The sequence below is a fragment of the Cololabis saira genome, chromosome 23 (genome assembly GCF_033807715.1).
Source record: "Cololabis saira isolate AMF1-May2022 chromosome 23, fColSai1.1, whole genome shotgun sequence".
NCBI classification, from domain to species: Eukaryota; Metazoa; Chordata; class Actinopteri; order Beloniformes; family Belonidae; genus Cololabis; species Cololabis saira.
In genome coordinates this window covers 21892629-21908580 of record NC_084609.1, presented here as the reverse complement: position 1 = coordinate 21908580, position 15952 = coordinate 21892629, and the positions used below count along the sequence as shown (strand labels likewise).

General features: G+C 42.5%; 1 protein-coding gene across 4 annotated transcripts in view; it reads right to left on the bottom strand.

The window, feature by feature from the left end:
• Nucleotides 1–15952, bottom strand: part of cald1a (caldesmon 1a) — a 77273-nt gene that overhangs the window by 45025 nt on the left and 16296 nt on the right. The gene's annotated exons all lie outside the window — the stretch shown is intronic.

Below are 15952 nucleotides of genomic sequence, written 5' to 3'. Positions count from 1 at the left end.
GGACTGCATTTTCATCGTGTGCGACATTATTACAAAATGACTTGATGATCCCTTTATTGACTGGGGATATCTTAAAATAAAACCTGGTTTGCTCATTAAAAAAATGTCGTAGGTGGGATTAATTTTCAAGCTTTAAATGACCAATAGTTTTAAACATCATATATCCATTGTCCTGTTTCTACATGGGGAGTCACTGACAGAAGGAGCCTTCAGTGAGAGCGACAATGTAACTGTTTTGTACATCACTGAAAGGACCACCCACACTCTGCAAATACTAACAAAAGGTGGGAGAGGAGAGAGCAAGTGCTTCGTAAAGCTCAGCCCAGGGTTGGTGACACTTTAAGCTTGTCTGAGCCTGTCCATTTCAAAACACCGTCCTCTTTTACAGCATCCATTTATTTATTTGTGTTTATCGCCATCTATCCTCTCGCCCTCCGTGTTTTTGCTGTCTCTTTTTTATTCTCCTCACCCTCTCTCTCGTTCCATGTCTGCCCCAGCCTTCCCCAATGGCTATAATGACACATTTACCAGTAAAATTACTACCTGTCGAGATTGCCAGACCTTGGCACACAACCCAGTGTCTAAGTGCCAGTCTCTTGAAAGCCCTTTAAAACCAAGTTGATATTATCGTCACAGCCACTGGGATTACACTGCCTTGTATTGCCTCCTCTCACAAAGTCTTGAATTAAAAGCACCAAAACAATGGGCCCCCACTGGCCAAATGAAACACAGGGAGTATTAAGCAAAAGTCTGGGAGAAGGGTGGTAGAATAAAAATGGGCCAGCAGTGCTACATGTATTTTTGGCTTAGAAAACTGTCACTTTTTGGGTCAGATTTGTTGTCAACAACTCAGAACAACTTCACGAAGATACATTAATTTACAAGTGATACACTTTGCAAAATTCTGGTAGTTTCAAAGTTAGAACTTTCCATGGGAATTAAGAGATATGATTTGGAATAAACATGCACATGTAATGTGAAAAAAGCATAAGGCTGGTTAACACAATCAGATTAAATGCAAATTCATTCAAATTTCCACCCTCTGTATTCCTACATCAGATGGTGAGGTGTGAGTAGGTGTGGCAGGGGGTTCCAGGTGGAGGTGGGAGTGCATCAAGGATCAGTTCTGAGCCCCTTCTTGTTTGCTATGATGATGGACAGGCTGACAGATGAGGTTAAACGTGAATCTTTATGGACTATGATGTTTGCAGATGACATTGTGATCTGCTGTGATAGTGAATATGATAAATTACCATATATTTCCAATTAATTCCCATAAATTCATGTTATTTCCTATATGATTCCCATTCATTTCCACGGAAAAGAGTCCAGACTGAAACATTTCCAAAGATGCCACAAAGTTGATGTCATTTAAAAAAAACACTACATGTTTCTATTTATTTGATTAGGGTAAATTACCACAAATTTCCTAATAATTCCAATGAATTAATGTTATTTCCTATATCATTCCCATTAATTCCCATGGAAATTGAAATCATTTCTAAGATTTCAATCTTAACATCCCGTTTGTGGAAAGTTTCTTGGCATGTACAGAAACTTTCTTTCCAATTTTTGATACTAAAATTGATTGTGAAACTTTCCAAAAACCGGTGTGGTTGGCCTGCAAAAAATAAGCCATTAAATGTATGAATTCCTTTCAAATAAAACTAATTTAGGTTTAGGCTTGTCCTCTTCAGTATGTCGGCTATGCGCTTTGGAGCAGCATCTGTGTCTTTTTTGTGGTGATATCTCAGGAACATACTGTAATATAGCTGAGTGACACCTCTATGGAACCTCCACAGCCAATAGTTGTTCATTTTGATTCAACACAAAGACTTGGAATTACATGACCCGAGTGGAGTCATGTAAAAAACACCCAGGCTGGTACCAAATTCAGAGCTGGGCTGTAGCAACCTAGGTTTTTTTGTGTGTGAGTGTGCTTTTTGTGTTGTTTGACTCAGAAAGCAGTTCACATACTTTATCATGCCACTGTGCAAGCCCAAATGGGCTCCGGGGGAGAGAGTTGGTGGAGGAGTGATCTATCTGGAGTTTACAGGTGTGCAGGTGTCCAGGTGAGGAGAGAAGAAACTCTGGCACAAAGCCAAGCCATACTAGGTTTTTTTTCATCAGTGGACGAAAAGATTTTGAGTTTGATGAACAACTTTCACTCTTATACCAGCTACGTGTCATACAGGAGACCAAAAGATGTGAATGAAATATTAAAATGCTAATGCTGCTGTTGGACATAAGTAACAAAACTAAAGAATAATTGAGGACAATGAAACAAACAAAGCAAAATAAGCCCTCTATAATGGGCGATGAAGGTCTGTCTCCTTATCTAAAAGTATGATTTTCACAATTTCATGATTTTCCAACCTATAAATATGCAATAGACAGATCATCAGATTGTCTAAACAACAGTCGCAGAGCACGGACACAGTTTGTATCCAGATTTTGACAAAATTTGAGGCTTAAATTGCAACATTACTGTTGCCTCTCTCCAAATACCGTCATGGGTTTGCTACACCCAGGCTGACGAATGTTTTTCACCTCGTCCTCACAATAGAAATGACAAAACATCAGGACAAATTTCCTTAATGGCCCTGTTTTTGGCAAACTTATGATTACATTCAGAGTTTCTCAATAAAATGCATTATGCATGCAGCATAAGCAGAGGTAGAATCAGCATGCACCGTATTTCTCTTCGCTCAAAACAAAAGAAAAACTATTCCCAATCTGTTTTCTTTTTTCTTTTTTTTGTGCATTGTTAAGTCTTTCTTTCTTTTTTTGTGCATTGTTAAGACCTTATTCGACAACATGTGGTTTGAATTCTCCCAAACTTTTTCTAGTATATTTCCACACATCTACCACACAAACTGCTACCATAACGTTGTTTGGATCAGCTCTTGATAAGACATTTATTAATGCCTAGAAATTGGATTTTTGCTATTTGAAACTTTCGCCGTCAAACCACAAGGAGAGCTCTGTTTTGAGTTTGTTTACATCAGCTGTATTCTTCAGTATGTGCGCTATGCACCCCCCTGTGGAGCAGTTTCTCATCTGTAGGTGTTTGCGCAAGCTGCTATCTCAAACCCCGCTTGACAGACATGGGTGGCCGACACCTCCACTGAATCTTTACAGCCAAGTAGAATCAACCGCGGCTCACAAATCTACGTCACTTCAGTTATTATCCAAACAGAACGATGAAAAGATTGTGTTTTCCGGCATGGGCATAGGAATGCAGCCTTTTGTAAAACTCAAACAATGCCACAAACAATGATCTAAGACATCAAAACTGAATTTAATTTGACACAGAGACTTGGAATTACATGAATCAAGTGTAGTTTTGCACTTGGTTGTCATCTACGATGGCAAATCATCAAAGATAAGGCCAAAGCCAGAGCTCGACTGTAGAAAATTAAGCTGTTTTATTGTTCTTCTTTGGCTGCTAGGTCTGTGAGTGTTTTTCCTTACACCATTTTGCTCGTTTGAGATTTTGTACCCATCATGTCTTACCCTATGATCTGGGGTTGCTGCAGTTGGTCAGGTCTAGATTCAGCAACGTTATAATCCCAAAGGATGAGGTCGGCTGGCTACCTGAACACACTGAAGGACCAGGTTATTCCATCAAAGGCACGGACATATTCCAAGATGACAGGATTCATCAGGGTTAAATTGTGAAAGAGTGCTTTCAGTGCGCATCTACATCATTTTCCCACACGGACTGAGTCCATACCTTAACCCCATTGAGAGACTTTGCACAGCAGTCCAACTCTCCCATCATCACAACATCTTGGCCAAAAAAATAAATGCTCCGACATTGCTGAAGCTTATCGGAACAAAGCCACGGCAAACACGTGCAGCATTCAAAGCTGCAGACTGTTCAACTAAATATCGAGAGACTTTTCATTTGGACAGGCAGCGCATTAATGACGCAGCATCCTCTAATACCTTCCACTAATCAATCTCTTCGTCTGCTGTTGCATCAAACCTTATTTCCTCAACTCAATTAAAAATTACTTGGTTTGGCAATCATAACGTTGCATCTCATAGCTTTCTAAATAGATTTAGAGGCATGGAGAATCTCTCCTCCCACAGGTGTTGCCAAACATCTGCGCCTCTTCATCGTCAAGTGCAAATTTTAAGATTTGCTTTATTTGTGTGTGTGTGTGTGTGTGCGTGTGTGAAAAATAACACAAAAGTAAGCATGAAGTGTGGTAAATCAGTCTTAATGTGTTCAGTTCAATAACACCCCTGAATATTTTAATCTGAAGGGGCAACTCCCACAAATACATAACCAACAAGGCCGAGCTTCTTTTTTGATTTGCCAACCACAAAAGCTTTAGCAGTCAAAGCCAAGATCCTCAGCACAGCTCAGTTCAGTCTCAGTACCATCTGCTATTGGCCCACACTCCATCTTCTCAAAAAAGAAAAAAAATGTAGAGGATATGGCTCAAATAGGGAAAAATTTCACCAAAGCTGATCCAATTTCAATTAAAAGGCCAACTGAGAAGCTCCTGCAAATGCAAAGTGAAGGGCGATGGGACCTTGAACGCCTTCGATACATCTTGATGATCTAGTGATCAGACACAATCCTTCCACGAACCGGGCCTCGCTCTCAGCTGTGCTGACTTTGGCTGTCAGATATAAGATGAACCAGTGAGGGGAATTTTCACATTAGTACAAGTAAAAAAAGGCCCTGAAGGTTGAAGATGTCAACTTTCCATTCGTTGAAGAAAAAGGAGACTCCTGCATTCCCAGACAATGGTTCACATTCCATAGCATCTCTCTGGCCTGTGAATCACACACTCACACAGACACACACTCACACACTCACACAGTGAAACAGACGGAGTGAGTCCAGACACGGCCAAGAAAATCTCAATGGAATACTGCGGAGGCATTATATGTTACAGGGTGCTAGTTGGTTTGGATTAAACAATGACTGAGTCAGCGTCCAAAAAAAATTAGGTCCACATCCGTCACAGTCATGACGGGACAGAGTCATATAAGTCAGCTTATTCCAGGGGATTTAACACCAGCTTCATGTAAATTTAGTTTGTTTGTACTGCTCTGTGGTATAATTGATTTAACATTTGTTCCCAGATGTTAAAATAAATCATGGTTAAAATAATAAAAGGTGACATTCCGGCTATGAATAACATTTGTTTCAGATATCTTTCAAACGGGACAAATCTCTTTTGGACAGGAAACTGCTGCTTAATAAAAAGTTACTGCCACAATTAAAACAGATTACTTTTAATGTAGCATTCTTGAATCCAGCTGGCTTTTTTTTTTTTCAATGTCAGCAAGATAACTACACAAACTCTGCTGTATATTTAGATTGTGACTCACTGTTCCTTTAAAATTTCCCCTGCTAACTTTTAAAGTACCGTTTGATCGGAGATTCCCATTTCTTTTTGTGTGGGAGATAGTTAAAAGCACGTGCACCACTCCCGTTTGCATTCCCCGTCAGGACCAGGGGTTGATTTCAAGAGGCCGGCTTTCCTGTTTCAAGCAAACCAAGGAATGAAATTCCTTGAACGACCACTAGGAGCACACAGATCTCAATCTTTGCTGCAAAATCATGTTCACAGATTGGTATCAATACTTTAGCTACTTGACTTCTGATCTGTGAATTAAGACATAAATCATTATAATTATACTTATGCTGAAGATAATATGGTTTTTTGTTCTGTAACCTGTTCACTGCAAGAAACCCCTAAAATCTGAGTTTTCCTGGAAGGGTTAGGAATGGATCTTAGCAAAGAAAACTATCTTCACCCTGGTTGACCTGCTAGCCAGGAGGAACTGGAGGATGCCAGCTCGACTGACTGACTCATAACCTAATAAGTCTTGTGGCAGCTGAAGCAGCCCGGTCCTCCAGGGGCCTTACCTCCATCTCGGACCAATTCAGGTCCCTTCCAGCACGACTTACGTGCCACTAGTCCCGCTACTCTTGGCTACCCATTGCTTGGTCATCTGGGGGGAAACTTACTCCTTGTTTCACCATGTATTTCAAATGTTGTTTTGTTAGCAACATTCAATATGAGGACAGGTGCACAGATTTGAATTAGTGTAAAGTAAAATGAGTTAGCATCATAGGTTAACATGAGGCAACCCAAGCTTAAATAGCTAGCTTGTGGAAACTGAGCTCTGCAGTGGGCGTGTTTTAGCCAACTTCCAGGCCTGATCACTCTCCCCATTTGTCTGTTTTTCTGGATTAACCGGGGTTGGGTGGAGGCAGTCAGTGCAGTTACATGAACATCTAAATCAAGCTATTGGATTAAACTGGAGGTTCAGAGAAATCCAAGTATACATGTGCGAGAAGTCAATCGAGTGAGCTGCGTTCAACTCCGCGACGCTAAGTGGCGCCACACGCACTCTTTGCGTTGGCGTTCTTCCGGTACAATTAATAAACAAGCGCAGAGGAGGACAACATGCAAAAATATGGACGATGCAAGCAAAGTCTCCCTCTTTTTCTTCTGTTACCGTGTTGTTGTTATGCTGTGACTGTTATTATTCCTGCTCCTGCAGCTCGTCACTTCCGTAAGGGGGAGTCCCGGGGTGGTCAGTAGCTCGGCTAAGCGTGGGTTGCTATACATGCCGAAATAATTGGATTAGGACGCATTATCTGGCACTGAAAGCTCGATCTCTTCAGTTTGGTTGGACTACAGTCTGGCTAAGGTGTTTACATGGCTTTTAAAAGTTCAATATCTGTCAGATTAAGGCAACAATTGGACTTTCTGTTGGTGCATGTAAATGTACTGAGTTTCTACAAACATGACACCTTTCAGTAAGATGAAAAAGAGGTTTCAGAAGAAAACCTACAGGTGGCATCATGGAGAACTTGTCAAGTTCTTTTTATACAGTGTATGGTTTATTTATGTGTCTTTAGAGACCATGCCTGAGGCTAAGTCACCCCCAAAACACTTTATCCATCGTTGTCTCGCAGCTTTTCTTGCCTGCAAGTTTTAGAAAACACATGCCAGATTTAAACTACACTGGACTGTCTTTTTTTTCCCCAGCTTCAAAATTTTAAAGCTGGTTAAAGTGTACCACTGAAACAAGATGATAAATTCTCATCTGCCGGCTGTGAATGCAATTTACCAAATTAAATAGCTGCTCAATCGGAGACAATGTAGCTGCTGGCTGAAGACGAGGGTTATAAAACACAGTCTAACTTTTAGATGTTGGTTTTAAGAGGAACATTTGCATTAGAAATTGGTTTCTTTCTGTCCAAATCATAAATAACGCTGTAAAGAGGCAGCTTATTTGTGAAACAGAAAGTCTGTGCCAGTAAGATCCCTTTCTGGTCTTACGACTTTTAAAAGGCTTGCGTTCCTTTTTAAAAGTACGCCGTCAGATGCTGCAGCCACAATCAGTCAGAACTGAAGTACAGATCCCACACAAAATAGGGATGTTTGTACAGCATCAAAAGGCTACTGCTCGCTGGCGGAGCTCCATGTGACCAAATATGGAAGGAAAAAATGCTGCCTTTTCCCGTAACCAAACTGGGAAAAAAGAAAAAAAGAGGAAAAAAAAGAAAAAAGGAGGGAAGGTTTTCTTGCATGCTGTGTGCGCAGCGAGATAGAGCTCTCACACTCACTACACAGTGGCCACAGAGCTGGCTCCCTCTCAAAACAGCATGACTGATGGCCATGTTGGACTGGCCGTGACACCTCAACAAAAACGCTGCCGGACGCACAAACACCCACACCTGCAACGACTAGGGAGTTATTGTTTCACTGCGCCGACATTTCATTTTTTTTTTTTTTTTTAAACGTGCACAAAACGCTTTTCTGCACTTTCACATGTGAGCTCTGGAGCAGAGTCCCTCTGCAGTGCGTTTGAGTCGGAGCCCCTCGGAAAGGAACATTCCTCTCGGTGAAAAAGCAGCTCTCTCCAATGCCACAGTCCTCCGCTTAAGTTAGAAACAGTTTGTTTATCTGCACCCCCCCCAAAATCCCCCCCTTGCTATGTGGAGCTGCTCTGACATTCTCCTGCAGCTGCCTGTTGCAAAAAAATAAATATATGTGTGGGCATGTCATTTCACCAGAAAAACTTATCGAATTATCAGCGAATTTTTTTCTTCCTTTTTCTGCCTGCAGAAAATATCTTTCCACAGAAAATTGAAACTGCAGGAAGAACAAAAAAAAAACCCAAAATGTCTGCAGTCACCACAGAACAGAGGAGTACATATCTTTCTTTTTAAATTCAAAACTAAAACGACTATTGCAGAGCGATTTATTATTTTCTTTGCAAGAGAGTAAGTTAAATAATCCAGTTAAACAATGTCCAAATCTACTTATAATTCATCTAAGTCTTAGTTGTCGACCGCTTGTAATTCATTTCTTTTATAGTTCAGGCTAGACGCAAATACCCCAGATTTTTTTGCTTTTTTCCTTCTACAAAATTTAGTGCCGTTTTCTTTGGCCCACATTTGGCTTGGACTCAAGATAAGTGTCACTCATGTTGCCTCAACCTGGCCACATATCCGCCAGACGTGGCCTCAACTCCTCGTTTTTCTTTGTGCCTTTTGGCCACGCCTGCACCTGACAGCGCCTGCCAAGTCCCGTGTCATAACTAGCTGATGAAATCTGGGCCACATCGGGTTCCTGCAGCACATGCCAACACCGCTTGGCCCAGTTCATAAACTCTGAGGCACGAGTGACCCACGCAGCGCTCGGCCTCGGCAGTGCCGTAACTGACCGCTCAGCGGCCCAAATCCAGCCCACATGAGTGTAGGATTTCGGCATACATTTTCCTTTTGTTCAGTTTGCAAGTGAAAAGTTTCTTCAAGACTGTTACTATTTTTTTTTTAACAATGGACACCCTTTGATTTGCTGCCAAGCACTGAAGGGGGAAGAGAAAAATGATTAATAAGCCATTCTGGTTCTTTCTTCTCCTGTTTGCTCAGGACGCAGGCAGCCGTAGCTTTCAGCACTGCAGCCCTCTTATGTAACAGTCTCCTTGGCAGAAAAAAATACATCAGAATATAACCAGAAAGTCAAACAATTTCAATAAATATGCACTTGACATGGAATATTAACAGTCTGTTAGATGATACCGCGGGGACAAAACAGGCGAGCTTTAATCTCTTTGTCACTCAAAAGCTAATGCAGCGCGACAACAGACATGTCATTAGGAACCATCACAACACAGACCGGACTGTGAAGGGATCAAACGCGGCAAGAGGAAGATGAATAAACAAATACAACTTCTGCAGCATTTCGCTGTCGAAACAAAGCAACGCTTAAAGCCAACACCGGCGGGTTTCTTAGTACTTTAGGGCGCACTTTGCCATTCTTAATGCTAGATTGTTAATAAATGGCACCTACAAAGGTCGGAGACAAAGACGGTGATCTCTACAGACACAAGTAAGAGATATCCTGAAGTGTAACATTTCACAGTTTGGGATTCTTCCTCCATCATCTGTAGGGTTTGCCTTTCATTCGAAACAAAACACATCCTGACATCCTCTCAGATCTTTCTCTCGCATCCATTTCTGGGACGAGTGCAGCCTGCTCTCGTTCCCTCAGGTCAGTCCACCTCAAACCCGGGCCTTCTGTCGGTACAAATGAGACCTTGGCGGGAGACTGTGTCTCCACCGGAGGACATTAATCTGATACTAGTGAGCTGACTGGGGAGTCTGGTGGAGCCAGAATGCTGATATATGGCGGGTTCAACTGAAAGCGCTGCTACTACTGACACTATTAGCCACTTCGATCGACGGATTAGTCTGGTTCCTCGGGATTCAACTTTGATTTCCTAGGCAACGGAGCCGGAGGAAACTGCTTCTGGGTGCCATTTGATAGATATACCACCAATCAGATACATAAAGCATGATTCGTAGGCGGAGCGACAAGCAGACCGGTATCAGCGAAACACATCTAAAATGGTTTACAGCGGAGTAGGAACGCAGAGGGGGGGATTTTGATGACCCAGCATTTGCTTCGGTTGTATTGAAAAGTGGCTCTTGGACACCTTAGTATGAGGTAGGGCTGGGCGATATGGCATAAAAACTGATCACGATTTTTTTTCCCATATTGAATGATCTCGATTTTTAATCACGATTTATTAAATCAGAAGATCCCCCCTCCCTTCTGGAATAAAATAGAAAGAAACCAGAGATTAGTTTTTTTTTATTAACAAATAAAGCAAATAGCATGTTTTAACAAGAATCCAGAGTGCTACCATTGGTACCCACTGAAAAAACTAGGGATGCACCGAATTTGTGGTACAAGCAGAGCGAATCACAACTTTAATGAGTGCAGTTCGAATACACAATACATCCATCACGAAGGGCATTTTGTGAATCCATCACACCCTCCTCCTGTACGCTCGGAAGAAGTTGTCCGGCGAAATAAATAAATAAATAACCGCTAACCGTGAGTCCCGGTCGGCTCGAAGCTAAGCTAACGCTAGCCTGCGGTTGTTGTTGTCTTGTAGTTTTATTCTCTCTGGCCACGCTTGCTCCCACCGGTGCAGGGGAGGCAGATGTGACTAGTTTACTGCCTATGGTCATGCAACTTGCCGCGGCATGTCATGCGCATGATCAATTAATGCAGACAGCGCGGTGCCAGGAAAGCGGGTTGTGATTGGTTGTCGTGCACTTTGCTGCAGCTTGTTTTGCACGTGATCGAGAAAGTAGACCCACAGCTGATCACCGTGATCGAACTTAATTTGATCGCGATCACAAATCGAGATCGTATAATCGCCCAGCCCTAGTATGAGGCATTGCATAAAGCCCTCCCCTCAACCCATAGTGATTGGTTTGGTACGTTGTGTACCGGCATAAATGACTGTGAATGGGTGTAGCTGGCCAGGCTGTGACATTGTAACTGAAAAGCAGATCTAAACAAAACAGAAAATGATGAAAGTACATCACAAACAAACAGCAATGACATCTATTGTGAAATATCTCTTCTTTCCACCCACAACTAAAAGGTCGCAATGTTGCGCTGAAACGAATAAACAGACGAGCAGAATCTGCAGCAGCCGACTGTTCGTGAACAATAACATGGCATACTTGGATGTTGGCTTTTTTTTCTCTCCTAAAGCTTGAGAGGTTCCTTATGTGTTTCTCCAGAAGGGGAAAAGTGGAAACAAAATGGATCCACTGAACATTTGTGACATGCTTCCTATAAAAGCCACGTTTTCGGTCGCGGTGGACGTGTGGCTCCCATCCGCGGCCAGAGAGAAATTACACTCTGGTGAGACAAAGAGAGAAAATCCGGAGGGTAGAGGGAAAAAAAAGAAAAAAGACTATAAGCAGAGGAGTGATTTATGTGGCTGACTCAAACCCACACAAAGGGAGAATGTCTTCCCATCATACCTTACATGGAAACATACATGAGGGTAGAGTCCACAAAGCATGATGCAATGCTCCCAACGCTTGGAGAGACGGCTGCAAACACGACAGCTGAGTGAAAAACCCTGACACAAGTTTGCCTTTTTTGTGCATGCGTCACAGCCCCGTGAGGAAAACACAAGAGAAAATCACTTATTTATTTAAATCAAAACGCCATAAATTCTTATCCTTCTCGCCTTCTTTTTAACACACAAGCCAGTAAATCATGAAGTGGAATGCCAATTTTTTTTTGAAGCGCACTGCAAGGCTTTTCAAGGGTATTACATGACAAGGTATTTTTCAAAATAAGGGTCCGCATTCCTGGAGAGAGATAGGAGGAGATTAAGGAGCAGGGTGGGTGGCGGGTGGTGTGGTGGGGCATCAAGATGGCCCGGCTGAGTAGTACTATTACTCACACTGGATGCAGAGAGGTGTGCCGAGTTCAGTGTAGACAGAAGAAAAAAAAACTCAGCAAAGTAAAACACGAGTCAGAAAATGATGTGATAGCAGAAAGCTGGATATTGGAGACAGGGTGGTTTGTTTTAATTATGTGACTTTCTTTCCTGGTATTCATGGACACAGACACTCCCAGTGAAGTGATGAAGGCAGCTGCCATATGGTGGCTGTGCTGGATCTCATCAGCCAGACTGGAGGATACCCCTCAGTGCAAAAGTCTGGAGACGTTTGAAAAACAGTCTTCATGATGGTCGGTGACCAAAAAAAAAAAGACAGTCTTCAATAGCTTGAATTAAATTCAAAACTACATCCTGGTTGGCTGAAGATAAAGAATGGGAACCTGGATGATTCTCGTCTGATCTGGATCTGTGATGTCACAGGGCCCTGCAAATTTGAACCTTTCACTGAACTGACTTATTTGAATCTGCAGTTACTTTACACGTATAAATATATGTTCTTAAAGACGCACAAAGGAACTTTTGGGTTTTTACCGCCCCATGGACGCAAAGCTTAAGTCGCTCTGATGACACCGTCTGAGATTTGCTCTCTTGCTCAGTCATAGTCGCTTTCTTTTCCGTGATTACTTTCTTGTGTGTTAGAAGTGTTTTCCATGACGTCTACTGCAGCCCTGAAGGTTAGCGTCCTCCTTGTTGATGTCTGGCCTAGTTCCATGAAATGTACACAGTTCTTGTGTAAGGTGACCATGATGGGAGTCCAGAGTTACGCTGAGTAGTTTTTGTCAACAGTAGGGATGGGAGACGAGGAGAGCTAAAAACAAAAAGCTTCCTACAAATAATCAAACTTCTCTTTAAAAGACATTGAAACTGAGATTTTAACACTAAACTCCTCCTTTGTTTTGCTTAAAAAGCCACCCTGCGTAGCAATACCATTTCTGGCCACATGATGGCAGCCTATCACAAAAGTTAGCCCTCACTGACATTTACAGGTTCACGTACACGGTCAACGTAGCTTCCATGAAAAGGAACTGTTAACTTTTCGGGCCTCGATACTGGCCTTAGCCAGTAAAACTGTGGCAGCATTGCGAGCGTTAGCCAATGGCAAGGCTATTTCAAAGCATGCAGCTAATTTGCGTTGCGAGCAGAACGAAATTTGGTTAGCTGTTTATAGTAATGCGAAGGTGCATCAGAAAGACCCGCCCTCCAACATTGCCATGGTGCCACCGGTGTGCGTTTCAAGTGCTCCTCTAGTGGGACAAAGTGGTATTATAAGATATGCCAGCCCTCTTTAGCTGCCAGACGATGCACTGTGCTCGACAGGTAGGCGCTTTGCCGGTGAGCTGTTGTGTTCCCAGCGTCAACAACATACAGACGACATCTACCAATCATGAAAAAAAGCCTAGCTAAGCAGGTTTTGAAACCAGTACTATCTGCGCCAGCGAGTGAAAGCAACTGGCCGTCATTTCACATTTTTGCATCTCATGCTCTTCACATCTGCTATCCTCTGAAGTCAGCAAAAACTACACGCCTTGCTTTTGATAGCAACTTTTGGATATATCTAATAAAATAGAAATCAGCACTGAAATTCATTAATCTTGCAGAAATGCTTCTCTCAAAGCCAAGATGGTGAGAAGGGAGGGTGCAAAGAGCCTATTGATCTGATTACCATATCTGCTTAACACGAGCAGATGTCAATGAACATTTTAAAAATCAGTCCAAGAAACATGAATTGATCTATGCATGTGAAGTTCTGTTGTTCCGCCACAGATTGATTTCAAATAAATATCATGCCCCTGTGGAGCTGCCTTTTAGCGGTTTGCAATTACAAATTTGAAGATATGAGCGTATTAAGACTGTTTTGGAGTCAGCACAAGCCAGATGAGCCCTCTGAGTGACAGAGGGCTCACCTCTGCTTCCAAAAAATACATTCCAGTCTTCTCATTCCTCAGATCCTTTCAGAGCTCTGCAAAGCTGAAATTCACTCGCTTCACCACATCTCATTTTTGTGCACGGCTGTGCTGACTGTTATTATTAATGTGGCAGTCAGCCAGCTTGGAAGGGTACATGTCTTCTGCTCCCCTCCCTCACAAGCGCCCGTTCACGAGGCGAAGGGGCCCAAAGTCTTCAGGCATGGATCGTGACCCACGCAGGTGTGCGCATGCTTCCAACTACAAGGGGCTGATTTTTCACATCGTTGGCTTCTGTTGTTTCACGCGCAGAACTGCCCTCCGAACATATGACGTCCAATGCGTGAAACCACGAGAAGAGGCTGACTACTTTCATTTATTTGTCGTTCTGCTCGAAAAGAAAGAAAAAGAAAAAACAATCACGCTCCCCAGTCTGACAAAGATCTACTCGAGCTGAGCTTTGACAACGCTTCATTGAGACAGGAGCCTTCTGGGCTTCCTCGTGGAAGCTCTCACATTACATCTGCTGAGCTTTACGTCCTCATTGTTCCTGCAGTAGGCTAGAAGTTGCTTTATGAGTGCTATGTTCGATCATAAAAATCCTCTGGTTACCTTCATTAGCTGCAGTCGAGGACTTGCTCGACTTGCTCATGAGCGCTCCTGTACTGGGGGGTGGGGGTCACACAGGGATCACTCAAATCATTTTGAATCATAGCAGGCTTGACGTGATATATGCAGGACACCACACAAACGGGAAATCGCTTGGCTGTGATGTTACAAGGATCATTTCCACCTAAACAAAACACAACTCCAACAACCAACACTTGAACGCACCATCCCGTAAAAGAGTGAAACTAATAACCGAGTACCCCATAATACGAATACTAGCATATCATTCATTTCAATTCAGTTCAAAATACTTTATCAATTCCCAAAGGGAACTTATTATCGGACCATGTGACCACCTGCCTAACCAAAACTAACAAAGCTAGCAGCCAGAGAACCATATAAAAAACGCCCTCATTCTTTACAGCCCAACTCTAAAATCAATCTTACATTTGCTGTTTCAATATCATAAATGTTCTTCCAGTGAAAAACTTAAATCCTAAGGCTCTGTGCCAAATCAGGATCATTTCATTTTTGTTACCGGTAGTAGGGCTGCAATTAACGACTATTCAGATAGTCGTTTCGTCATCGACTATTGAAACAATTAGTCAGCTAATCAGATTATCTCTCGACTATTACTCTTATTCAGCTCTCAGGCTTTAAATTTTGAATGAGGTTGTTTAAATGATGTGCTAAAATACAAGAAAGATGGGCACATGATTCAAAAATGCCTCTTTTAATGAACTTTGCTGCAAGTCTCTGTGGAGTTGCACATAGACCATATATAACAATGGATGAAGAACCAGTCTGCAGAAACCAATGATCCATTGGTTTCTGCACACTGGTTTTAAAGCCTGTTTTCCAACGTACGGAACGCAGCCATGTTGCTCAGCAAGCGGATGGGAACGCGCCCACTGCATGTCAATAGAAGTTAGATTTGCTCCCAGCCCTTTCAGCTGAATCCCGCTGAAATATCTGCAGAGCTGCTCTCAGACGTGTACAGCGGGATATGCCGCTTAACATGTTGACCCGATGGTGAAATCAAAAGTGGCCGTAGTTTTGCATGAGTGTCGATGCGGAAGTAAGATGGGTGGCGATTAGTTTTGCTGCCGCCATATTGCTTACCTTGCACTGTACTCTATTGCACATGTGCAACTCTCAGCAGAGATGGAAAGGGAGGGCGATGCCTCACTCTGTTAAAAGACACAGGTGGTGACAATAGCGGCTTAACGCTATTCAGCATGCAATTCTCGCAGAGATAAGACAGAGGATGATGTCTTTATCTGTTGAAATTTTCTTTTTATCGACAATAGTTGACAATTAAATTAATTGCAGACTATTTATATTATTGATTTTTGTTGACAACGTCAACCAATCGTTGCGCCCCTAACAAGTACTGTCTTCATAGTGAGTGGTTATCTTGGGAAATGTCTTTTCATCATTTTGATATTGTCCCAAGTGACACGGATAAGCCTGTCACTTCTGCTGTCTGTGAGGATCCTATGAAGTTGTCAATCATCCAAACCAGTCAAGAGGTTCCCGGGGTTCACCTCGTGCAAACGCCCACAATTCAGTTACTGTTTCACATGGGAGGGCAGCGCAGTCACACTGAAGGCCAACTGATAAAAGCAAGCACAGAGTAGTTCCATTTGAAAGGAATTAACAGATTTATT